Source organism: Xyrauchen texanus, chromosome 45, assembly GCF_025860055.1.
Source record: "Xyrauchen texanus isolate HMW12.3.18 chromosome 45, RBS_HiC_50CHRs, whole genome shotgun sequence".
Lineage (NCBI taxonomy): Eukaryota > Metazoa > Chordata > Actinopteri > Cypriniformes > Catostomidae > Xyrauchen > Xyrauchen texanus.
Window position 1 is genome coordinate 27,129,359 of NC_068320.1, and position 27,471 is coordinate 27,156,829.

The following is a 27,471-nucleotide window of genomic DNA, read 5'->3' on the forward strand; positions in this document are numbered from 1 at the left end:
AGGTTCACTCAAACACTCAATTTGTTATTATTTGCTCCCCCTCATGTCGTTAGAAACCTGTACGCTAAAATTTTAATTTATTACATAATTTGACTCATTTGATTATGCTTCGTTGAATATACGTCTTATATGAATTTTCTTCATAGAATTAATTATAAACTATAATCACGTCTAGTAACAGATGCATGTAAAGGCAAGAAATAGCATTTTAGCTTAGCATAAAGCTAAATGTTTACACACATTTATGCTAATCTAAACTTCAAAACCCCACAGAGTGAACACAACAACATCCTTTTCTGATCGTATGTGGATTCGGTTCATAGAATGAGGCAGAAAATCCATTATTTGTACATTTCTATGCAACGTTAACTTCTGTTAGCATTTAGCATAGCATAGCATGTAACTACTCTATTAAGCCTCCAAGGCAAAGTTCCTTAATGACGTCATAACCACCTTTTCACTCACAACACAACGTGTGACTGGCTAAATATTCAATTCAATAAATAAATAATGTATTCTGATTACCCACTATTTAAACTGTATGTAGTGGATTTCAGTTACTAATATTTCATATTTTAAACACGTAACACAGTTACGTGTATCTCGTTACTCCCCAACCATGGGTATTTGTAGGAAAACTAAAGTAACCAAACAGTTTACTATGGTTTTACTACAGTGACTATATTTTAAACATGATATTCATATTTAAACCATAGTAATATTACAGAAAAACCAAAACTATGGTAATAGCCAAAAATAACATGGTTACTATGGTAACACCGGTTAATTTGTGGTACAGACGTAACATACTTGTACCATGGTTTCCATGAAAAAATATGTAATTATAAAAATGAAGTATAGTAAAACTGCTATGCTATGTAATATTTTTTGTGGTAAGAATCATGGTTTTAAAGGTGCTGTAAGCAAAAACATTTACTACTCCCTGAAAAATATTCATGAAATAAGTGTCACCGGTCTCTGTGACATCACTAGACTCTGTAAACAACTAAATGTGTCAGCGGATGATGACGCTTTCGACCTGTCAATCATTTTGTGCGTTCTCATAGTGTTGTAGTTGCAGCGAATTATTGAGGCTTAATGGTATTTTTATGCCATGTTGTTCATAACAGTTGTCAGTAGAGGGCGCTGTTGTGCTGCTGTTGTTATTGACAACCGTTTCTGTATGATGTAGGACTCAACAAAGCTCAATGTGTATCTTTGGCGTGCAGTGTTTTGAAAAGAGGGGGCGTGGCTAACAGCAAAGTCTCGTGGAAGTAGAACGGCTAAAATCACTTTCAGCACCTTTAAAAACATGGAAATGACCCATGGTGTTACTACAGTACAACTATTTGCAATGGAACGCAAAACTATGGCGAGGGAACACGAAACTATGGCGAGGGAACACGAAACTATGGCGAAGGAACACGAAACTATGGCGAAGGAACACTAAACTATTGCGAAGGAACACTAAACTATTGCGAAGGAACACTAAACTATGGCGAGGGAACGCGAAACTATGGCGAGGGAACGCGAAACTATGGCGAGGGAACACGAAACTATGGCGAGGGAACACGAAACTATGGCGAGGGAACACGAAACTATGGCGAAGGAACACTAAACTATTGCGAAGGAACACTAAACTATGGCGAGGGAACACGAAACTATAGCGAAGGAACACGAAACTATTGCGAGGGAACACGAAACTATGGCGAGGGAACACGAAACTATGGCGAGGGAACACGAAACTATGGCGAGGGAACACGAAACTATGGCGAGGAACACGAAACTATTGCGAGGGAACACGAAACTATTGCGAAGGAACACGAAACTATGGCGAGGGAACACGAAACTATAGCGAAGGAACACGAAACTATGGCGAGGGAACACGAAACTATGGCGAGGGAACACGAAACTATGGCGACGGAACACGAAACTATGGCGAAGGAACGCGAATCTATGGCGAGGGAACGCGAAACTATGGCGAGGGAACGCGAAACTATGGCGAGGGAACACGAAACTATGGCGAGGGAACACGAAACTATGGCGAGGAACGCGAAACTATGGCGAGGAACACGAAACTATGGCGAGGGAACACGAAACTATGGCGAGGGAACACGAAACTATGGCGAGGGAACACGAAACTATGGCGAGGGAACACGAAACTATGGCGAGGGAACACGAAACTATAGCGAGGGAACACGAAACTATAGCGAAGGAACACGAAACTATTGCGAGGGAACACGAAACTATGGCGAGGGAACACGAAACTATAGCGAAGGAACACGAAACTATGGCGAGGGAACGCGAAACTATGGCGAGGGAACACGAAACTATGGCGAGGGAACACGAAACTATAGCGAAGGAACACGAAACTATGGCGAGGGAACACGAAACTATGGCGAGGGAACGCGAAACTATAGCGAAGGAACACGAAACTATGGCGAGGGAACACGGGTTACTATGGTTACTGTAGTAAAACCACAGGATGGATAAAGGTATTGTAAGGGAACGCAAAACCATTTCGGAAAATAAAGGTGCTGCATATGAGAATTTTAGAATAATACGTTACTTTAAGAACCAATGCACCAGTCTTCCAGTAATCTGTCAACTGCAAATGAGTACAGCTTTCTTCTGGTGAAAAAAAGCATGCGTGTGTGTGTGTGTGTGTGTGTGTGTGTGTGTGTGTGTGTGTGTGTGTGATGGATCACTCTGTCAGTCTCTCCCTCCTGTTTCTACACTGATCAATGAGCTAATGGAGTGTTAGAGCAGGATAACAGCTTTAGCTCACTGCACACACACACACACACACTTGCAACCCGCCCTCAGGTCTTCATTCTTTAAGGGTTTGCAAGTGTGATTCGTTATGTCTCACTAGCGACCATCCTTTAGGGTCTATTGGTGGATCTGCAGGGGCGGGAATCTATAGGCACCTCATGTTTGATTTCGATTCAAGATCCGATTCCAAAACAGTTCAATATTTCAGCAACAGTGTAGTGATGCAAATCTTTGGCTTTGAGTTAAAAGTGATGTGTGGTAAAATATGTTCTTGCAAGACATTTGTAGGCTGAAGTTGGAGAAATGGTGAGCTGTGATTGACAGGGTTTGATCCAGAGATTCTGACTCGGACCCAAATCTGGATCTTCTGTGTTTCGTCTGTTTGGACACGACTGAATGCAGAGACAACACACAGAGAAACCCAGAGGAGATGAGTGTGTGTGTGTGGCTGCCTTCAAGTCCATCTGTCAAGTTTTTACCAGTTCAGAAATCATAATTACGGCATGCAGTACAAGTGATTTTGGTTGGATTTTGGTTTCCCTTGCAATGGATGTACCTGTTTAACAACAGTCACCATGGTGCTCCAGTTTCCCCCACAGTTCAAAAGCATGCAGGTTGGGAGCATTAAATTGTCCATAGGTGAGAGTGTGAATGTGCCCTGTGATGGACTGGCCACCTGTCCCGGGAGTTTCACTGCCTTTGGCCCAAGACAGCAGGAAGTTTTCAGCACTATCTGCGACCCTATATATATATATATATATATATATATATACGATGCATCCGGAAAGTATTCACAGCGCTTCACTTTTTCCACTTTTTGTTATGTTACAGCCTTATTCCAAAATTGATTATATTCATTATTTTCCTCAAAACTCTACAACCAATACCCCATAATGACAACATGAAAGAAGTCTGTTTGAAATCACATGTACATAAGTATTCACACCCTTTGCTCAATACTGTGTTGAAGCACCTTTGGCACCAATTACAGCCTGATGTCTTTTTGAGTATGATGCTACAAGCTTGGCACACCTATAATTGGGCAGTTTCTCCCATTTTTCTTTGCAGGACCTCAGTCCAAAAGAAAGAGTTCAATCTTTGTTTCATCAGACCAGAGAATTTTGTTTCTCATGGCCTGAGAGTCCTTCAGGTGCCTTTTGGCAAACTCCAGGCGGGCTGTCATGTGCCTTTTACTGAGGAGTGGCTTCCGTCTGGCCACTCTACCATACAGGCCTGATTGGTGGAGTGCTGCAGAGATGGTTGTTCTTCTGGAAGGTTCTCAAAAACTATTGCGAGGGAACACAAAACTATTGCGATGGAACAAAAAAACTATTGCGAGGGAACACAAAACTATTGCTAGGGAACACAAAACTATTGCGATGGAACAAAACTATTGCTAGGGAACACAAAACTATTGCGATGGAACAAAAAAACTATTGCGAGGGAACACAAAACTATTGCTAGGGAACACAAAACTATTGTGATGGAACGAAACTATTGCTAGGGAACACGAAACTATTGCTAGGGAACACGAAACTATTGCTAGGGAACACAAAACTATTGCTAGGGAACACAAAACTATTGCTAGGGAACACAAAACTATTGCTAGGGAACACGAAACTATTGCTAGGGAACACAAAACTATTGCTAGGGAACACAAAACTATTGCTAGGGAACAAAACTATTGCGATGGAACAGAAAACTATTGCTAGGGAACAGAAAACTATTGCTAGGGAACAGAAAACTATTGCTAGGGAACAGAAAACTATTGCTAGGGAACAGAAAACTATCGGGAGGGAACACAAAACTATTGCTAGGGAACAGAAAACTATTGCTAGGGAACAGAAAACTATTGCTAGGGAACAGAAAACTATCGGGAGGGAACACAAAACTATTGCTAGGGAACACGAAACTATTGCGATGGAACAAAACTATTGCGATGGAACACAAAACTATTGCTAGGGAACACGAAACTATTGCTAGGGAACACAAAACTATTGCTAGGGAACAAAACTATTGCGATGGAACAGAAAACTATTGCTAGGGAACAGAAAACTATTGCTAGGGAACAGAAAACTATTGCTAGGGAACAGAAAACTATCGGGAGGGAACACAAAACTATTGCTAGGGAACAGAAAACTATTGCTAGGGAACAGAAAACTATTGCTAGGGAACAGAAAACTATTGCTAGGGAACAGAAAACTATCGGGAGGGAACACGAAACTATTGCTAGGGAACACAAAACTATTGCGATGGAACACAAAACTATTGCTAGGGAACACAAAACTATTGCTAGGGAACACAAAACTATTGCTAGGGAACAGAAAACTATCGGGAGGGAACACAAAACTATTGCGATGGAACAAAACTATTGCGATGGAACACAAAACTATTGCTAGGGAACAGAAAACTATTGCTAGGGAACAGAAAACTATTTTATTATTATTATTATTATTATTATATGAAGGTCACATTAAAACCGAATTGAATGCTTTTTAACAGGCCTTCAACAATCATTTTTTTATTTTCAAATGTCTTTTATATATAGATTTGACTGTTTAAGCCTCGTCTCAGACTTTAATTATTAAACAATGAAAATACATTATAAAAAGACAAAAGTGTCAGTGAAGAGCATGCATGAGATGCAATATGAGAAATCAAGGGAAATATCACTTGTGAGCAGAATATTCTATCAATCAAGCTGGATTTGTGCCAAATGATGCCAAAAGTCTGAAAATATTATTCACTAAGGTTCAGCTGGTCTTCCAGCCTGGCCAACTGACAATATCCTCAAAACATCTCTAAAACCAGCAAAACAGACAGTGAAGGGACCAGATAACCACCTCAGGCTGGATTAAACTGGTTGTCTCAGCAGGAATGTGTTAGGATGGGAGGAAGTGTGAATTGTTAGCAGCACATTTCCAAACTAAAGTTCTGTAAAACTTTGTATTCTGCAGGTAACACACACATACACCTGTCAACAGGTCATCTTAAAGTTAACAAGCATCTTGACAGTACACATATATAACAGTGTGTGTGTGTGTGTGAATTCCTGCTTGCTTTCGACTGGTTTATTTGGCGAGTTCAGACATTTAAAGTGTAAGAATCGCAGACGCCTGCAGAGATTTACTGTGTATGAGCCAAAATTCAGTTTGGAGTGAATCTATAAACATGATGTAAATATTACACAACCTTCACAGCACCAAAGCAAACACAAACAGATATACGGCGTCGCCTCAATCGATGTCAATGGTATCGCCTACAAGTCTGATCACGAAGAATCATTTATAGTTATAATAATTTAAGTTCAGCTTTTTTCCACACTAGTTTGCCAGTAACGAGCTACATTTCTCATTGAGAAGATTTATAGCGTTAAAAAACACTTCATTTGTTACATTGTCTTGCAACACTCACCTAAACACTGGGAAAATCTAATCATTTAAATGAGTCTGTTCGTTTGGAGAGTTCAAAATGAACCAGCTAAAATAATTATTAGTTCATATTTAATGTTGGGAACTCCGATTCATTTTAGGGAGTCGGTTCGTTCGGATAGTTCATGTAAATGAACCGGTTAAAATTATTATTAGTTCATATTTAATGTTGTGAACTCCGATTCATTTTAGGGAGTCGGTTCGTTCGGATAGTTCATGTAAATGAACCGGTTAAAATAATTATTAGTTCATATTTATTGTTGTGAACTCAGATTCATTTTAGGGAGTCGATTCGTTCGGATAGTTCATGTAAATGAACCGGTTAAAATAATTATTAGTTCATATTTCTTGTTGTGAACTCAGATTCATTTTAGGGAGTCGATTCATTCGGATAGTTCATGTAAATGAACCGGTTAAAATAATTATTAGTTCATATTTATTGTTGTGAACTCAGATTCATTTTAGGGAGTCGATTCGTTCGGATAGTTCATGTAAATGAACCAGTTAAAATAATTATTCATTTATATTTAGTGTTGGGAACTCTGATTCATTTAAGGAAGTCGGTTCATGTAAATGAACTAGTTCACATAAATGATTCACCGATTCACTTGAGCCCTGTGCATCCTTAAAGGGGACTTTGCGAAATATGACGAGTATTGCTGCAGTTTATCAGTAAATTAAAATGTTGTGATATAAAATAGGGTGTTTTCTAGTTTTAGTAGTGAATATTAAGTAGACTAGAACTTTTGATTACATACAGTAAAAAATATTATTATTATTACTCTTTTTTTCAATAGCTTCAATGTTAGTGTATAGTGTAAGAGTAGCTTGACTGTAGTTTAACTACTTACATTTATGAGTAGCTTTTAGCGTGTGAATCTACAGTCTGGAAGTAGCTTCACCAGCACAGAATAATACTTTATATTACGTGTTTGTTGAAATTCTTCACTCTATGATGTGTGAGCAATAGTAACAGTGATGCTTGACTCAAATGATCCTGCCCTGTTTTGCTCTTTTATTAATACTGCAGGTCAGAGAATTACTGCGAGTGCTTCTGAGCATCTGATCTCAGTAAACACACAAGACACAAATCAAACAATCTGATTCATGCGAGAGAAACCCTCTCACACACACAAACACACACGGAGCGACACAAAGCCACAAGTCTAACACACACTCAGACAGATGGAACTGGCCCGGATAAAGCCGGTGGCACTCAGATAAACCTGCCAGACACCTGTAATCCCAAATCACTTTCACACTTATTTATACACACACACACACATACACACTCAAATACATTCACTCAGATCACAGCCTGAAAAGCCCCCTAAAATGGAAAATAAATGGGATGTGTTGCAAATCGACTTTTTAACATTCGTGTCTATCCACGAATTTCACTCCTGAGAAAAGTTCAGCTTGGGGCACACACTCCTCCAAACCCTTCCACGCAATAAATACATAACATTCCCAAAAATGAGCCGTTACCTCACTCAACCCCAGCTATTATTAACTCAAACTAAAATGACATTCTTCTGTATACTACATTTGGGAAAATGTGCAATATGATTTTTAACATCTGTTTCTTATTTTTTGATTGACCTGCCAAAAGTTAAGGTATTTTTAAATTAAATTAAATTAAAATGCAACATATATATTTCCGAAAATGATGTAATGTCCTTGCCGTCTCTACATTCTCGATTTTCAGTATCATAATTTAGATGCAACGTGTTGAATTGTCTTGTGAGTTTTTCTCGGGCTGATGACAGATGGTGCATTTGGAAGCAGGTGCGTGCACAAAGCAATTATGTCCAAAACAAGAGGAATGGCTTCATCATTCACACCCCCACCCACGTTTACTCACCTCTCATCCTTAAAACAGGGCGACATTTGGGGCTTTTTAAAAACAGTTCTTGTCCTATTATGTAAACGTTTTCCCAGTAATATTCTTTAAAAGAGTATAAAAACAGAAACTTTGAACACACAAACATGGGCAGATTCAGTCAAAGCAGAGAAACAATCAATACAACTATTCTGAATCAGTATTTATACCTGTACTAGATCAGTATTTATACCTGCTTTAGATCAATGAATACAACTGTTCTGAATCAGTATTTATACCTGCTTTAGATCAATGAATACAACTGTTCTGAATCAGTATTTATACCTGTACTAGATCAGTATTTATACCTGCTTTAGATCAATGAATACAACTGTTCTGAATCAGTATTTATACCTGTACTAGATCAGTATTTATACCTGCTTTAGATCAATGAATACAACTGTTCTGAATCAGTATTTATACCTGCTTTAGATCAATGAATACAACTGTTCTGAATCAGTATTTATACCTGTACTAGATCAGTATTTATACCTGCTTTAGATCAATAAATACAACTGTTCTGAATCAGTATTTATACCTGCTTTAGATCAATGAATACAACTGTTCTGAATCAGTATTTATACCTGTACTAGATCAGTATTTATACCCGCTTTAGATCAATGAATATAACTGTTCTGAATCAGTATTTATACCAGCTTTAGATCAATGAATACAACTGTTCTGAATCAGTATTTATACCTGCTTTAGATCAATGAATATAACTGTTCTGAATCAGTATTTATACCAGCTTTAGATCAATGAATACAACTGTTCTGAATCAGTATTTATACCTGCTTTAGATCAATGAATACAACTGTTCTGAATCAGTATTTATACCTGTACTAGATCAGTATTTATACCTGCTTTAGATCAATGAATACAACTGTTCTGAATCAGTATTTATACCTGTTTTAGATCAATGAATACAACTGTTCTGAATCAGTATTTATACCTGTACTAGATCAGTATTTATACCCGCTTTAGATCAATGAATACAACTGTTCTGAATCAGTATTTATACCTGTACTAGATCAGTATTTATACCTGCTTTAGATCAATGAATACAACTGTTCTGAATCAGTATTTATACCTGTTTTAGATCAATGAATACAACTGTTCTGAATCAGTATTTATACCTGTACTAGATCAGTATTTATACCTGCTTTAGATCAATGAATACAACTGTTCTGAATCAGTATTTATACCTGTTTTAGATCAATGAATACAACTGTTCTGAATCAGTATTTATACCTGCTTTAGATCAATGAATACAACTGTTCTGAATCAGTATTTATACCTGTACTAGATCAGTATTTATACCTGCTTTAGATCAATGAATACAACTGTTCTGAATCAGTATTTATACCTGTTTTAGATCAATGAATACAACTGTTCTGAATCAGTATTTATACCTGCTTTAGATCAATGAATACAACTGTTCTGAATCAGTATTTATACCTGCTTTAGATCAATGAATACAACTGTTCTGAATCAGTATTTATACCTGTTTTAGATCAATGAATACAACTGTTCTGAATCAGTATTTATACCTGCTTTAGATCAATGAATACAACTGTTCTGAATCAGTATTTATACCCGCTTTAGATCAATGAATACAACTGTTCTGAATCAGTATTTATACCCACTTTAGATCAATGAATACAACTGTTCTGAGATCAGCATATATACCCGCTTTAGATCAATGAATATAACTGTTCTGAATCAGTATTTACACCTGTACTAGATCAGTATTTATACCTGCTTTAGATCAATGAATACAACTGTTCTGAATCAGTATTAATACCAGCTTTAGATCAATGAATACAACTGTTCTGAATCAGTATTTATACCTGCTTTAGATCAATGAATACAACTGTTCTGAATCAGTATTTATACCTGCTTTAGATCAACGAATACAACTGTTCTGAATCAGTATTTATACCCGCTTTAGATCAATGAATACAACTGTTCTGAATCAGTATTTATACCTGTACTAGATCAGTATTTATACCTGCTTTAGATCAATGAATACAACTGTTCTGAATCAGCATATATACCTGCTTTAGATCAATGAATATAACTGTTCTGAATCAGTATTTACACCTGTACTAGATCAGTATTTATACCTGCTTTACATCAATGAATACAACTGTTCTGAATCAGTATTTATACCTGTACTAGATCAGTATTTATACCTGCTTTAGATCAATGAATACAACTGTTCTGAATCAGTATTAATACCAGCTTTAGATCAATGAATACAACTGTTCTGAATCAGTATTTATACCTGCTTTAGATCAACGAATACAACTGTTCTGAATCAGTATTTATACCCGCTTTAGATCAATGAATACAACTGTTCTGAATCAGTATTTATACCCGCTTTAGATCAATGAATACAACTGTTCTGAATCAGCATATATACCCGCTTTAGATCAATGAATATAACTGTTCTGAATCAGTATTTACACCTGTACTAGATCAGTATTTATACCTGCTTTACATCAATGAATACAACTGTTCTGAATCAGTATTTATACCAGCTTTAGATCAATGAATACAACTGTTCTGAATCAGTATTTATACCTGTACTAGATCAGTATTTATACCCGCTTTAGATCAATGAATACAACTGTTCTGAATCAGTATTTATACCTGTACTAGATCAGTATTTATACCTGCTTTAGATCAACGAATACAACTGTTCTGAATCAGTATTTATACCTGTACTAGATCAGTATTTATACCTGCTTTAGATCAATGAATACAACTGTTCTGAATCAGTATTTATACCTGTTTTAGATCAATAAATACAACTGTTCTGAATCAGTATTTATACCTGCTTTAGATCAATGAATACAACTGTTCTGAATCAGTATTTATACCTGCTTTAGATCAATGAATACAACTGTTCTGAATCAGTATTTATACCCGCTTTAGATCAATGAATACAACTGTTCTGAATCAGTATTTATACCTGCTTTAGATCAATGAATATAACTGTTCTGAATCAGTATTTATACCCGCTTTAGATCAATGAATACAACTGTTCTGAATCAGTATTTATACCTGCTTTAGATCAATGAATACAACTGTTCTGAATCAGTATTTATACCCGCTTTAGATCAATGAATACAACTGTTCTGAATCAGTATTTATACCCGCTTTAGATCAATGAATACAACTGTTCTGAATCAGTATATATACCTGCTTTAGATCAATGAATACAACTGTTCTGAATCAGTATTTACACCTGTACTAGATCAGTATTTATACCTGCTTTAGATCAATGAATACAACTGTTCTGAATCAGTATTTATACCTGCTTTAGATCAATGAATACAACTGTTCTGAATCAGTATATATACCTGCTTTAGATCAATGAATACAACTGTTCTGAATCAGTATATATACCCGCTTTAGATCAATGAATACAACTGTTCTGAATCAGTATTTATACCTGCTTTAGATCAATGAATACAACTGTTCTGAATCAGTATATATACCTGCTTTAGATCAATGAATACAACTGTTCTGAATCAGTATTTACACCTGTACTAGATCAGTATTTATACCTGCTTTAGATCAATGAATACAACTGTTCTGAATCAGTATTTATACCTGTACTAGATCAGTATTTATACCTGCTTTAGATCAATGAATACAACTGTTCTGAATCAGTATATATACCCGCTTTAGATCAATGAATACAACTGTTCTGAATCATTATTTATACCTGCTTTAGATCAATGAATACAACTGTTCTGAATCAGTATTTATACCTGCTTTAGATCAATGAATACAACTGTTCTGAATCAGTATTTATACCTGTACTAGATCAGTATTTATACCCGCTTTAGATCAATGAATACAACTGTTCTGAATCAGTATTTATACCTGTACTAGATCAGTATTTATACCTGCTTTAGATCAATGAATACAACTGTTCTGAATCAGTATTTATACCTGCTTTAGATCAATGAATACAACTGTTCTGAATCAGTATTTATACCAGCTTTAGATCAATGAATACAACTGTTCTGAATCAGTATTTACACCTGTACTAGATCAGTATTTATACCCGCTTTAGATCAATGAATACAACTGTTCTGAATCAGTATTTATACCTGCTTTAGATCAATGAATATAACTGTTCTGAATCAGTATTTATACCTGTACTAGATCAGTATTTATACCTGCTTTAGATCAATGAATACAACTGTTCTGAATCAGTATTTATACCTGCTTTAGATCAATGAATACAACTGTTCTGAATCAGTATTTATACCTGCTTTAGATCAATGAATATAACTGTTCTGAATCAGTATTTATACCTGTACTAGATCAGTATTTATACCTGCTTTAGATCAATGAATACAACTGTTCTGAATCAGTATTTACACCTGTACTAGATCAGTATTTATACCTGCTTTAGATCAATAAATACAACTGTTCTGAATCAGTATTTATACCTGCTTTAGATCAATGAATATAACTGTTCTGAATCAGTATTTATACCTGTACTAGATCAGTATTTATACCTGCTTTAGATCAATGAATACAACTGTTCTGAATCAGTATTTATACCTGCTTTAGATCAATGAATATAACTGTTCTGAATCAGTATTTATACCTGTACTAGATCAGTATTTATACCTGCTTTAGATCAATGAATACAACTGTTCTGAATCAGTATTTATACCTGCTTTAGATCAATGAATACAACTGTTCTGAATCAGTATTTATACCTGTACTAGATCAGTATTTATACCTGCTTTAGATCAATGAATACAACTGTTCTGAATCAGTATTTATACCTGCTTTAGATCAATGAATATAACTGTTCTGAATCAGTATTTATACCTGTACTAGATCAGTATTTATACCTGCTTTAGATCAATGAATACAACTTTGTGTATTAACACACTAACATACACAAGTTTTACTAACAAATCTAGGGGTACGTAGTGTTTGAATCTGGAGGAAAGTTTTTGTGAAGCTCCATTTTGTCATCAAAAATATGGCTGAGCCAGCTCTTACTCGTTGAGGTGTGTGTCTGTGAAAGCACTTAAATGTATACCGTATGTGTGTGTAGAGATAGTGCTAGACCAGAGGCTGATCAAAGCTGTCGGCAATCACTGCAGAAAACTGCCTTACAAGCACAATAAACACTAATAAGGGCTGGTTTTTCTGTCTCAGCCATGGCACAATCTTTCCTCTTAGATTCTCATCGGAGTTGATGATAATTGGACTTAAGCAGACTGTGCTTGATATAAAAAAAACCTCAGCGTTACTAAAACTCACTTTAACACTTTTAAACTCAGATGGGCACGCAAAAAATATATAATTATCACAATATTAATAATTACAGTCTTGACCAACACAAAATATTGTTTGAAAGCTTAGAAGTTTCTACTTTCTAATGCATGTAGTCATTATGTCCAAAACTAAACAAGTGCTTTGAAATTTCCAGACAGATCATTTACATTTACATTTATGCATTTGGCAGACGCTTTTATCCAAAGTGACTTACAGTGCACTTATTACAGGAACAATCCCCCCGGAGCAACCTGGAGTTAAGTGCCTTACTCAAGGACACAATGGTGGTGGCTGTGGGGATCGAACCAGCAACCTTCTGATTACCAGTTTACCAGTTATGTGCTTTAGACCACTACACCACCACTCCTAGATCAGGTCAGAAGTATTAAATTTTGATAATTTATTAATAATTTATTGTAAACAATAAAAACACCAATCAGCCATGTATCATCGGTTGTTGGAAAGCTCTCAAAGAGTAGAATACAACCAGCCTATTTGTTTTACTTGTCCAAAACATGGTATTATCATGGTACTTGTCCACAAACATGGTATTATCATGATACTTCTCCAAAACATGGTATTACCATGGTACTTGTCCAAAGCATGGTATTACCATGGTACTTCTCCAAAACATGGTATTACCATGGTACTTCTCCAAAACATGGTATTACCATGGTACTTGTCCAAAACATGGTATTATCATGATACTTCTCCAAAACATGGTATTACCATGGCACTTCTCCAAAACATGGTATTACCATGGTACTTGTCCAAAGCATGGTATTACCATGGTACTTGTCCAAAACATGGTATTACCATGGTACTTGTCCAAAACATATGGTATTACAATGGTACTTGTCCCAAAACATGGTATTACCATGGTACTTCTCCAAAACATGGTATTATCATGGTACTTGTCCACAAACATGGTATTACCATGGTACTTGTCCAAAATATGGTATTACCATGGTACTTGTCCCAAAATATGGTATTACCATGGTACTTGTCCCAAAACATATGGTATTACAATGGTACTTGTCCCAAAACATGGTATTACCATGGTACTTGTCCAAAACATATGGTATTACAATGGTACTTGTCCCAAAACATGGTATTACCATGGTACTTCTCCAAAACATGGTATTATCATGGTACTTGTCCAAAACATGGTATTACCATGGTACTTCTCCAAAACATGGTATTACCATGGTACTTGTCCAAAGCATGGTATTACATGGTACTTGTCCAAAACATGGTATTACCATGGTACTTGTCCCAAAACATGGTATTACCATGGTACTTGTCCAAAACATATGGTATTACAATGGTACTTGTCCCAAAACATGGTATTACCATGGTACTTGTCCCAAAACATGGTATTACCATGGTACTTGTCCAAAACATATGGTATTACAATGGTACTTGTCCCAAAACATGGTATTACCATGGTACTTCTCCAAAACATGGTATTATCATGGTACTTGTCCACAAACATGGTATTACCATGGTACTTGTCCACAAACATGGTATTACCATGGTACTTCTCAAAAACATGGTATTACCATGGTACTTCTCAAAAACATGGTATTACCATGGTACTTGTCCAAAAACATGGTATTACCATGGTACTTCTCAAAAACATGGAATTACCATGGTACTTCTCAAAAACATGGTATTACCATGGTACTTGTCCAAAAACATGGTATTACCATGGTACTTGTCCAAAACACAATATTACCATGGTACTTCTCAAAAACATGGTATTACCATGGTACTTGTCCAAAAACATGGTATTACCATGGTACTTCTCAAAAACATGGTATTACCATGGTACTTGTCCAAAAACATGGTATTACCATGGTACTTGTCCAAAACACAGTATTACCATGGTACTTGTCCACAAACATGGTATTACCATGGTACTTGTCCAAAACACGGTATTACCATGGTACGTCTCAAAAACATGGTATTACCATGGTACTTCTCAAAAACATGGCATTACCATGGTACTTCTCAAAAACACAGTATTACCATGGTACTTGTCCACAAACATGGTATTACCATGGTACTTGTCCAAAACACGGTATTACCATGGTACTTCTCAAAAACATGGCATTACCATGGTACTTGTCCAAAACATGGTATTACCATGGTACTTGTCCACAAACATAGTATTACCATGGTACTTCTCCAAAACATGGTTTGGTATATTTTTGGTCCTTGTTTTGCTGCTCACTTTTTATGGCCTGTTGTTGGGGCCGATGGACTCTCACACACATGTAGGCCTATATATTAACGGAGGAGTGTGTTATTTTTGGTGAGTTCTTGGAGTGTGAAGAAGAAGAAAGCGACAGATGAAGAGAGAGATGGAGTGGGTGGGCTCTTTAAAGAACATCCCTCTCTGTGGGGAATTCGCTCCAATCTCGTCAGTAACACACACACACACACACACACAGGTCATTGTTTTTATCCCACAGCAGGTTCGGCTAACTTTAGAGGTTCGTCAGAACTCCATACAACAGAGAGAGGTGTGAAGGGAAAGAGGGCGTAAACGTGGGAGCCGGTTCTAACCCAAAATCCTGACCACAGCGATTTATCTAATGCGCTTTAGAAGCTCTGGAGTTTTATTTACAGACCTGTTTGTCGTGGTTTTGTGGGTGGACACTTGATTAGCTTTAAAGGTTTTTAGAAGCTGTCCTCTTCCCGGGTCTGTTTGGGGAGATATCAGCCAACACAGCTCCGTTTTAATCCAGATTACAGGATGAGATCGAATAATCTTCAGATTAGAGTCACTGTTAGTTGCAATACTTCAAAATGAATGCAGCGTTGTCAAGACCCATCTCTGACTATGGCAAGCCGAATTCACATTTAATCATGTGAAGGATATGAATGATAGATATCAAAAACGTAATTTTCACAAGTTAAAATGCCAATCCTGATATCAGTAATTACACAATTCTTGATATAAAATGACATCATGACTCGCAGATATACCCATTGATACCTGTAACTACATTTTTACTAGTAGAATTTCACAATGATCTGTTAATTATTCCCAAGTGTGCCGCACAAGCCCTCAAAAGTGAAGCCAAAACGTCTCGATCGCCCCCCGGTGGCTGGTCCTAGTATAGGTCATAAGCCCCGCCTCCCCATGTTATTCAACGGGACGTGAGACCAACTAAACAATTAAATTACACTTCACATATCTTTTGTCCAAAGATAGTTTCTATCATTTACTGTCGTTTCTATCACGTTGATGTCATTTCAAGTGTTTGTTTTCAAAATAAGTTTGTTTTCAGTTATTTGATGCTATAAAAACGGTGCTGTGACATCATGATTGACAGCTGTGATTGACAGGTTCTCTGAGCCGAAGTAGTCACTGAAGCACCAACTGACGTTTTTCGGGATCTTCGGAGGACTGAGGAGATTGGAGCTTTAAATTTAATATCTAAATTTCTATAATTAATTATTTCACACCGTCAAAAGTCAAAAGTGCAGGGGCGTGTGCTTGCGATTGATTCAGCGAGAGTGTGGGCGGGGCCTTGATTTCACGGCTTTACTTCCTGCTCACTGCTGCGCAGGTCTGGTCCCGAAATCGCAACTGCACAGACTCAAGTCCCAAGATGTCAGCGCCATATCGGGACACTGGCGGCTTCAGTTCTCACCAATGGAAAAGAGCGAAGGGCGTCGTCCATCTTTTTTTACAGTCTATGATTACTCCAGTTCAAAATGCATTTAGATATCTATAATTAATTTCTTACCAGTTGAAATGACGATTTCACATATCAGCAATGCACTTCTTACTAGTAATAATCAATAACTATACTGTTACTAGTGCAAATGTCCATTCCTGATATCAACAATTGAACTAGTAAAAATGCAAAAACACTTTTGATACTGCATCTGTAAATGAATCATTTCAACATGTTAGATTTGTTTTTTTAAGATATCTGGCACTTAATTTCAGCCATCGATAGAGGTAGACTGATATATCGGTTTTACTGCTTAATCGGTGCCGATTGTTGCTTTTTGTAACGGCCGAAAAAAATCTGTCGATAGTTGCTGATAGTCGTTTATCATTTTGTCATTTCAAAATGTGTGTTTAAGGCTTGTTTATACTTAAAGGTGCAATATGTAAAATTTATGTGAGCCCTTCCCAGACTTCCTAGGTTGCCTATTAAAGCCTGTAGACTGATTTTCAGGTGAAGGGAGCGGGTCGCTTTTGGCGGGAAAATCCAAAGGATGTGATGTTTATGCTGCCGAGAGCCTCAGTGCTTCTCTTCCGCTATTCAACAGCGACAAACAGAAACGTCCGGCTCCCAGAACAACACGACTCCTACACAAACTCAGAGTTAGCCAAAAAACATTTATCTACTGAATCCCGTCTGGCTAAGCGGAAACGTGATAGTGGTCGAGCGAAAATTAGAGTGAACATCGGCAGGGCATTTGATTCCTGGAGGAACCTTCGTTCAGTTTTGGGGATTGGCGTTCTTCTTATTGGACAGGTAAGCTTACATAACTGCAAAGCGTGTGAAATATAGTGCCATAAGGATGGATCTGTGTCATTTTAGCTAACTAGATCTACCTTATTGTGTAACTTTCAAATACTTTCAACGATCTTCTCTTTATACTAAAAGTCAGTTTAATGTCAATGTTAATCTGTAATTATTCAGGAAGGTAAACTACAATAATACATTAAATGAATACTAGACAATGTTCAAGATAATGCAAAAAGCTCCATTCGTTAGTGGAACGTAACTTGGTTATACAGGAAATAAATACAATTTATTATAATAAAACAATAGCGCAAAATGACAGTTGTGAAGGAATCACATCAATACTGAATTGTGTCAATATATTTATAATGTTCAGTCTATTTTATAAACTGCTACTGTCATCATCCACCAGATTTCACTAACAGATATTTATAAAGCTAGCTAGCGCTGACATAGGCTATCGTATAAATGCAGTCAATGTATCATGCAAAGAAAAGTGATTACTTCAAACTACAGTCTCGCATAGTCATTCCGATATCCACACTTTGTTTTAGCCCTGTTCCAGCACTGGAGAGTTTGTAGTAAAACAATAATAACTGTGTAATTTTAATTATGCTACCTCATCTGTCAGCATGATGCCGGTGAATCACATTCAGCCTCTTTGTACATTACGTCATTGCTCATTGTTTTGGCCGATGCTCTTCGTGTCACTATGGAGTGTGTGCACGAGCAACAGGGAGCTGCTGCAGTTCACGTAACGGCCACAGGTGTCACTAAAAACAAGGGTTTCGGAATCTTACATACTGCACTTTAAAAGTCCTGCGTTATGGGATTTTACTAGTTTTGGACTCTTTGTCTTTGCCCGCCATAGTAAATAATTTTTTATTTAAAAAAATATCGGCAGATTAATCGGTTTTCGGCCTTTTACACCATTTAAGTTATAGGTATCGGCAAAATCCGCCATCGGTCGACCTCTTGAGATCAATCAATTGAAGAGTAATTAAAGATATCTTAAAAAACTTTCTTATTTGTTACAATCACATTACAGATTAGCATTGCCACTAGTGAAACCCAAATTACAGATATCAAAAATTAGCATTTTTATTAGCTGTAATTCAGTTGTTGGTATCAAGAATGGACATTTAAACTAGTAACAATGTCACTATAACCATAAGTCATTATTAAATGAATAAGAAATGCATTTTAGATATCTGTAAATGCATGTTGAACAGAATGACTACTAGTAAAAATACAGTTACAGATATCAATAGTTATGTTTTTTACTAGTTGATATTCCATTTTAATGTCACGAATGGGTATTTCTGCAAGTCATGATGTCATTTTTATATCAAGAATTAACATTTTTACTATTGCAAATGTAATTAGCACTTTTACTAGTAGTAACTACATTCCTGGTATCAAGAATTAGCATTTGAATTAGTCCAAATTCATTTGTTGTTATATATCATTCATATCCTTAACATGAATAAATGTAAATTCGGCTTGCCGTAGTCAGAGACGGGTCTTGACATCACTGCATGTGTTAATGAACGGTCTTCATTTTGAAATATTGCAATTAACAGTGAGTCTGAGGGCCCCCCCCCCCAATCTGAAGATTATTCGATCTCATCCTGTAATCTGGATTAAAACGGAGCCGTGTTGTCTGATATCTCCCCAAACAGACCCGGGAGGAGGACAGCTTCTCTGATTAGCATTATTAAAGGTTTCCAGAAGTGTCCACCCACAAAACCACGACAAACACAGGTCTGTAAATAAACAACTTGCGATACTCTGAGGGAGGATTTGATTTATAGGAATAGTTCACCCAAAAATGTAAAACATTTACAATAGCTCAAATTTCATACACAAATGCGCATATTTAAGCCTTCCGTGCGATTAAATGTCTGTGGCAGGGCTGGCAAACTGGCATACTGGGCATCTTCCCGGTGGGTCGACATACTTTGGGGCCGATCGTGGGCATCGGGAGAACCGAGAGGACCGGTGGTGCGTTCGCGAAACGTGCCAAATGGGCCGCGATAAGCTAAAATGAGCCGACGTGTTATGCAGAACGGACCACAAAACGGGCGGAAAAGGATTATTTTAAATAATGCTGTGGCTCAGGTGGTACAGCGGGTTGTCCGCTAATCGCAGGGTTGATGGTTCGATTCCAGGCCCACATGTGATATGACTCCACATGCCGAAGTGTCCTTGGGCAAGACATTGAACCCCAAGTTGCTCCCAATGGCAGGCTAGCACCTTACATAGCAGCTCTGCAGCCATTGGTGTGTGAATGGGACGCAGTGTAAAGCGCTTTGAATACTGCTAAGGTTAAAAAGGCGCTATATAAGTGCAGACCTTTTACCATAATGACGGGGTCTGGATCCGCTTCTTACAAAAAGCGCATAAGTTGCCTAGACTACCTTTTAGGTAATTTGATGGTGCTTTTGGAGTGACGTGAGGGTAAATAAATGATGATAAGAGTTTTCATTTTCATCAAACGATCAATCATAAGGTATCTACGCACTCCAGGTAATGATGATATAAAAGGCCACTAAATCAACACGCAAACTGATTAGATCTAATCCATAATTTCCCTGGAGAGTGTCCGGTCCGTTATCTCATATTCTGCGGCTCTTTAATTGGTTGTCTGATGCTGACAGCTGTAATGACTCGAGGGCCTCAGAGAGGTTTGTGTTAAAAGATAGACACAATAAAAAATCAATATGGCCTGTAACATTCGAGCAACGTCTCTATTATCATCTGTGTTCACTACAGATGCTCTTAAGATTATAGATGTGCATTATGTTCCCACCCGATGATCTCTGAAGCCCTGGGTGAGCGTGCATGAGTCAGCCTGGCCAGAAGAGCCCTATTAGATGCTTATTCGAGCTCATTGGGACCGCCATTAGTGTACAGCAGCCTATTAGTGGCGAGATTACAGACAGAACGCACATCACTGCTGTCCACCCCCCGTATGGACACACATCCCTCGGCATAATGATCCTGAGAGACTACAGGTCTGTGAGAGAGAAACTTGTGAGATGTTGAATGTGTTTGAATGCTTTTATGGCTACAGTTGTTTTACAGTCACTTTGAACAAACTGAGTTTTAGATTTCTCAAGGTTGTTTTATAGAACTGCTGTCGATCCCACGCTGAGATTCCGAACTCCAAATTCGACATTTATTTTATTTATTTTAAGGTGCGTTCACATACAACGCGAAGAAAATGTGTGTTTGCCTTGTTTCTTACGCCCTCTTGTGTCTTGCAGGTGCCACGCTGAGTTTGCCAGCTCCAGTTGCCGTGGCAACAATCATTACTCCAATCAGCTGATCATCTGCAGCACCTGCTCTCCCAGTGACCTCTCCCTATATAAGCTCCCCTCGTGTTGAGTCCTTTGTCAGATCGTTTGTATTGTGGTGCTGTTTGTATCCAGTCAGTAAAGTGTACCAGTTTTTCTAGTTTATCCTTCCGTTTTCTTCCCTCTCATGGGAGCTTTTGTTTTTGTAAATAAAGCCGTTATCCCTGCATTTGAGTCCTGTCTTGCTCTCTCTCTATTATCGTGACATTGTGTTAACAAGATCGTCACTTTTGGGGAAATTGGCAGAAAATAATAAATAAAAATGGAAGATAAAGCCACTGTGGCTCTTTTATAAAATGTAACGAATTTCTTGCGATTTAAAACGCGCAGACAAAATGCTCTGATGAACTTCATTTCAGTGCTAATGCCTTACGTCTCGGAACGAAAGCGTGTCACGTGACTCTTTTGATGCGCATCCATATATACTAATATAAGTTCTATAGGAACATACGAATATTTTTGAAACATTATTTGCATCTTGGCATTTCCGTTCAGCAATTTTCATGCAGTACCCTAAAGTTCACACACATGTGGATTGAAACCCAGCTATAGTCAGTGATGTCATAGTTCAGCTGGTCGAAATGTCAGTGGAAAAGTGGGCCGGATCTGAGAGGGGTTGAATATTCCCTGCCCGAACTCCAGCTCTGGGATTAATTCAGTGGAGAAGGGATAAGTGTGTATGTTTCCATGGAAATACCTTCTGAGAATTTGAACAGTGTGTGTGTGTGTGTGTGTGTGTGTGTGTGTGTGTGTGTGTGTGTGTTCTTTACTCAAGAAGAGTTATGTGTTTTCAGTCTCTGCACCTTATCAACCCATATATGAGAATGCGGCTTCAAACAGCCCGCGTGAAAGAGAGACTCAAACAGAACAGAAAGATAACTTCAACACCTCCCAGCATGCTTTTGTGCGTGGATGTGTATATAAACACCAGTTCCCACATATCAAAGCAAACCAACAGGAGATTGATCTCACAACATCTGACTGATCTCAGAGCAGTTTCCTGCTCACTTTTAAAAATCTCTCTCATTTGAGATTCAATATGTGCTGAATGTAAAAGGAATTAACTGCTGGATTTTTTTTTAATAAAAGTTCCAAAAGCTAAAGGAATAGTCGAAAAGGAATTCTGTCATTATTTACTCACCCTCATATCGTTCCAAAAGAATAGGTTCAATACAAGTTAAAATAAAAAAATAAAAAAGTTGGATAAAAAATGTTTCACACTCTCACTAGTTGATTTAGTTTGTGTACTGATATCCAACTGTACATAAACACATTTGAAAAGTACCAAAAATAAATGAAGGCCTGGTTAAAAGTTCCCAATTCAGTTCTAATGTACAGAGCCCCTTACAGGACAGGGCGGGATTATTGAGGGACTATAAAACTATTGCGAGGGAATGCAAAACTTATAGGGAAGGAGAACAAAACAATTGAGAGGGAACACAAAACTATTGGGAGGGAACATAAAACTTATAGAGAAGGAACCCAAAACTTATAGTGAAGGAGCTCAAAACTATTGCGAGGGAACCCAAAACTTATAGTGAAGGAGCTCAAAACTATTGCGAGGGAACGAAAAACTATTGCGAGAGTAACTTATAGCTAAGGAGCACAAAACTATTGTGAGGGAACGCAAAACTTATAGTGAAGGAGCACAAAACTATTGCGAGGGAACGAAAAACTATTGCGAGAGTAACTTATAGCTAAGGAGCACAAAACTATTGTGAGGGAACGCAAAACTTATAGCGAAGGAGCACAAAACTATTGCGAGGGAACGCAAAACTATTGCGAGAGTAACTTATAGCTAAGGAGCACAAAACTATTGTGAGGAGCATAAAACTTATAGCGAAGGAGCACAAAACTATTGTGAGGAGCATAAAACTATTCAGAGTAACTTATAGCTAAGGAGCACAAAACTATTGTGAAGGAACGCAAAACTTATAGCGAAGGAGCACAAAACTATTGCGAGAGTAACTTATAGCGAAGGAGCACAAAACTATTGCGAGAGTAACTTATAGCGAAGGAGCACAAAACTATTGCGAGAGTAACTTATAGCGAAGGAGCACAAAACTATTGCGAGGGAACACAAAACTTATAGGGAATGAACGCAAAACTATTGCGAGGGAACACAAAACTACTGTGAGGGAACACAAAACTTATAGGGAATGAACGCAAAACTATTGCGAGGGAACACAAAACTATTGCGAGGGAACACAAAACTATTGCGAGGGAACACAAAACTACTGTGAGGGAACACAAAACTTATAGGGAATGAACACAAAACTATTGCGAGGGAACACAAAACTTATAGGGAATGAACGCAAAACTATTGCGAGGGAACACAAAACTATTGCGAGGAACACAAAACTTATAGGGAATGAACGCAAAACTATTATGAGGGAACATAAAACTATTAAGTGAGGAACACAAAACTTATAGGGAATGAACACAAAACTATTACGAGGGAACACAAAACTTATAGGGAATGAACGCAAAACTATTATGAGGAACATAAAACTATTATGAGGAACACAAAACTTATAGGGAATGAACGCAAAACTATTGCGAGGGAACGCAAAACTATTGCGAGAGAACGCAAAACTATTGCAAGAGAACGCAAAACTATTGCAAGAGAACACAAAACTTATAGGGAATGAACACAAAACTATTGCGAGGGAACACAAAACTTATAGGGAATGAACACAAAACTATTGGGAGGGAACACAAAACTATTGCGAGGGAACACAAAACTTATAGGGAATGAACACAAAACTATTGGGAGGGAACGCAAAACTACTGTGAGGGAACACAAAACTTATAGGGAATGAACACAAAACTATTGGGAGGGAACGAAAACTACTGCGAGGGAACCAAAACTTATAGGGAATGAACACAAAACTATTACGAGGGAACACAAAACTATTGCGAGGGAACACAAAACTTAAAGGGAATGAACACAAAACTATTGGGAGGGAACGCAAAACTATTGCGAGGGAACACAAAACTTATAGGGAATGAACACAAAACTATTGCGAGGGAACACAAAACTTATAGGGAATGAACGCAAAACTATTGCGAGGGAACGAAAACTACTGCGAGGGAACGAAAACTACTGCGAGGGAACGAAAACTTATAGGGAATGAACACAAAACTATTGCGAGGGAACACAAAACTATTGCGAGGGAACACAAAACTATTTCCAAAAACAAAATTCCCACTTTGTCTTCTAAGGGGCTCTGTAGTAATTAAACCTGCATTTAATAAAAGACTAAAAGTGAAAAGTGTTAGTTTTAATTAAATCAACCCCTGAGACATGAAAGTCCCCGCAGCTGAAGAAACATCAATATATTGTTTAAGTCTTAAAACTATACATTCAAAACAATGTGCATTTTAAAGTTTATCCTGTCAAGAAGTTTTTTCCTTCTTTTAGGAAATCTTTCGATAAGAGTTTAACTTGTATTGAACCCAGAGAGAGAGAAAGACTGGTCATACGGTTGTGCAGGAGTCATTCTGATAGGTTAACCAATAACTATGGCAACAGCAGCGGCATTGAGGCCCGATGCTCCGAGCTCACAGGGTCGCATGGCACCCCACTTATTCTCATTCCAGTCATGGACGACCCACTTCACACACCACCCTGGGAAAAACGGCCCCTCTTAAATGCACACATGCCCTATACATGCAGTCTGAATGTGGGATATACACCAACATACAAGACAGCAGACAGCATGAGGAGAGAGCGAGGGATGCAGCACACATGATGTGTATGTTGATGAGGAAGGCACAACACTCTTCACTTGCCTTTATTTCACTTTATCGGTCTATCTCTCTCTCCTGTCGTCCCCGAGGGGATGTTCTGACACAGCCGTGAATCGGACACAGCAAACATGTTTAAAAGCTTTTCTAAGGAAACGCTTTGAAGTTAATGCAGGAAAAGTGTGCTGTCCTGCATAACAATGTGATTTATGTCCTTTGAACATCACGAAAACATCCAAACGAGCATTGTTATGTCCAGTTGTCTTCTATATGCGTGCAACTGTAACACTTTTACATTCACACTGCACGAATCTGAGGGGGTTTGGGTATCTCAGCGAATAAAGATGCGGACTACTACTTCTGGAGTCGTGAGGTTGAATCCAGGGCGTGCTGAGTGACTCCAGTCAGGGCTCCTTAGCAACCAAATTGTCCCGGTTGCTAGGGAGGGTAGAGTCACATGGGGTAACCTCCTCGTGGTCGCTATAATGTGGTTCTCGCTCTCGGTGGGGCGTGTGGTGAGTTGTGCGTGGATGCCGCGGAGAATAGCGTGAAGCCTCCACACGCGTTACATCTCCGCGGTAACGCACTCAACAAGATGAGCGGATTGACGGTCTCAGACACGGAGGCAACTCTGTTGACATTCGGCAGGTGATGTCTGTATCTAAAAAGTGATCGGCTCTATTACCTCTATGGCGGGACTTCCGTTTCATATTGTTTTTTTGTTATTTTTTTTAATTTATTTTAATCTTCATTCGGTATCGGATCAGCCAAAAATTTTTATATCGGTGCATCCCTGAAATTGCACACAGAATAATAATATGAGCGGTCATAGTTTGAAATAATGTGTACACTTTACAAGTATTTAACCCGTTACACTGGTGCTGAAATACAGGAAGGAGGAGGGATACACCGTAGAGGAGTTCTCGCCGCTACCATCCACCCCAACGGAGCAGCCGCGCCCATCTCCTAACCGACCGCCTGGAGCGGTCAGGGCCGCTGCCAGGGAGGGGGGGAGACACCTACCAGCCGCTAAACACGGCGAGGTTAAGAAAGGACCGGGGAGGGGCTCACGGCCGATCGCCTGGAGTGGGAGACCCGCTGCCAGGGGTGCAAGAGACCCCTTCTGTTCCACGAGAGCACGCCGGGGCGTTCTGTCCGCTGTGGGCCAGAGGACTGCCTCTGATCCGCCCGGGGAGGCGCGGCTGTCGTCCGTTAGAGGGTGGAGGAGTGGCCGAGGACCAGGCGTATCAGAGAAGTGTTTTTTTCTCTCCCACTGCCACTCCATGTTGGCCTTTTCCCTCTCTTTTAAATTTTACAGTGTTTTACATTGTTACAGGAAGTACCGCCTATTTTAATTATTATTGTTTACCTCTCCCTGTCCCCTCCCAGATTCAGGAAGGCGGGGATGGCCTGCCGGCAGACGGGACGTAAGGCATGGGCGGGGCCGGGTCGTGATTTTACACACCTGACCCCTAATCAGGCTAATCAAGCCTCCAAGAGGGATAAAAGATATAACCTTGAAGAACAGAAAGGACAAAATATTATTCAATGAAAGTGGGGTGTGTGACCTCGTCTTAATTTTAAGCACGATATTCCAAGTGTTCTAGAACTTAACGTCATTTATTTTAGTTTGCGATATTTCGAAATTCGATACATTGTTCCATCACTAGAATGAATTAAACTGTTATTATGTTGCAGAATCGTCATATTTTCATCAACATTATGTTCTAATTAAAACCGATCGTTGTCATGATGCGTCTCTTTCCTCTCGTCTTATTTATCATGGAAGAAATCAATAAAACCTTCGGCTACAAGCATTCTGGATAAATGTGATTTCACATCCAAAAAACAGATGTCATATGAAAAACTCTTGGTTTTGGGGTGTTTTGGGGGGCCTTTAAAACATTCAGCTCACTTGTTTGATTGTTTTTTTAGATGTTGTGCTATAAAATGGTCAACGAGACACTCTGAGGTCCTAAAGACTTTCTTTCATGACACGGGAAGAGTTTAAACCCCGACGGCGGCACAGTGACACGGTTAAGTCACCGCACAGAAAGGCCTCTAGTGCCCAAACCGACCAAACACTGCCGTTATCTGCGTCTTTCATCCTCCACATCCTGGAGAAATAACAAGAGGAAAAGAGACTATCCTTGAGCACGGGATTGGAAGAGCTTCTCTCTTGAGCGTGGAGATTTTCAAACCAAAGAAATCATTGTTTTGCTTGAAACACGCTTTAAAGTGACACATTCAGAGCGACTGTGAGCTTCTAAACAGACATTTAAAGTCACATACCTTCAGTTTGAGGTTTGTTTTCTACAGGTTGCTTCGTCCTCGTCTTAATTCCTCTTTGTATGTTGTTTATTGCTTTATCTATAGCTTTCTGTTTCTGAGTCGTGCTAATGGTTTCTGTGGGAGCGACAGACTGAATGCATGTGTGTGTGTGTGTGTGTGTGTGTGTG

At 38.4% G+C, this 27,471-nt stretch overlaps 1 protein-coding gene across 4 annotated transcripts in view; it reads right to left on the reverse strand.

Moving 5' to 3' along the window:
- Positions 1-27,471, reverse strand: part of LOC127637370 (pleiotrophin-A-like) — a 59,254-nt gene that overhangs the window by 19,523 nt on the left and 12,260 nt on the right. Inside the window, exon 1 of one of the 4 annotated variants that reach the window (XM_052118392.1) lies at positions 27,305-27,461. The exons of the other annotated variants lie outside the window; for them this stretch is intronic. The gene's annotated coding sequence lies outside the window, so the exon portion shown is untranslated. Of the gene's footprint in view, positions 1-27,304; positions 27,462-27,471 lie in introns of those variants that run through there. 4 annotated transcript variants of the gene reach the window in all.